The sequence below is a fragment of the Elephantulus edwardii genome, unplaced genomic scaffold, assembly GCF_000299155.1.
Source record: "Elephantulus edwardii isolate Elephantulus edwardi_28Jun2011 unplaced genomic scaffold, EleEdw1.0 scaffold00033, whole genome shotgun sequence".
NCBI classification, from domain to species: Eukaryota; Metazoa; Chordata; class Mammalia; order Macroscelidea; family Macroscelididae; genus Elephantulus; species Elephantulus edwardii.
This window is the reverse complement of record NW_006399783.1, coordinates 18,966,624-18,967,806: the sequence shown is the minus strand read 5'-3', so window position 1 is coordinate 18,967,806 and position 1,183 is coordinate 18,966,624.

Genomic DNA, 1,183 nt, shown 5'->3' with positions numbered 1-1,183 from the left:
AGAACTACAACTCGAAGGCATCAATTCTTCTTCTGTCATCCTTAGTGATTGTCCAGCTCTCTGATACATAGCAAGTAATTACAAGGACCTGGATTAGGTGCACCTTACTCTGTAGACTGATATCGTTGCTTTTCAGTACTCTGGAGAGGTCTCTGACAGAAGATTTTCCTAATGTAATTTATCTTTTGATATATTTTAAGTATAACACAATCAGGATGCATTAATGGTAATTGGTGACTGGAATGCAAAAATAGGAAACAATGAAGAGGGAACAGTACTTAGAAAATATGGGCTTGAAGGCAAGTAGCTTTAACCCAAGACCACCAGTAAGGTGATAAAGCGTCCTCCCTTCCCCCCTTTACATCTATGCCACTGTTCAGCATGAAGAAGCCAGAGATTCCCAAATCAACAAGACATTTGGTTTAGTTACTATTGAAAAGTGCTTGTCATTCCTCTGTAGCATCTGGTCCCCACTGGACCCTCATCATTTCCTTCACCTGCTCCCCCCCACCGACCAAATTGTGCAGCTCTTCAACTGCATCCTGGCCCATCCTCACCCTTCTGCCCCCAACCCTCACCTCCTTGTACCCCCAATATGTTTTTCCCAATAAAAAAAAGTTTAAAAAAAAAAGAAAGAAAATGTGGGCTTGATGATAGAAATGGGGATAGAAAAAGGATGATTGAATTTTGAATTTACAATGACTTATTTATTGCAAATACTTTTTCTAAAAGAAAAGATAACTTTACATGTGGATTTCACCCAATAGGCTGCACAGGGATCAGATTGACTATATTTTTGGAGTAAATCATTGGAGTAGCACAGTATTAGCCGTCAACACTAGGCCAGGGGCAGAGTGTGGGTCAGTTCATCAATTACTCATATGAAAGTTCAAATTGAGGCTGAAGAAAATGGAAATAAGTCCACAGGAACCAAGAGATGATCTTGAATTGATTCCATCTGAATTTCACAATCATCTTAAGAATAGGTTTCGGGGGGAGGGGTGGGCAGGGATAAAAGTGCAACAATGAATGAATGGAAATCCAAAGTCTCTGTAAATTTTCATAAAATTAATAAAAAAAAAGAATAGGTTTGAGGCATTGAACACCAATGATAGAAGACCAGATGAGTTGTGGGATGATATCAAGGATATCATACATGAAGAAAGCAAAAGGTCATTTAAAA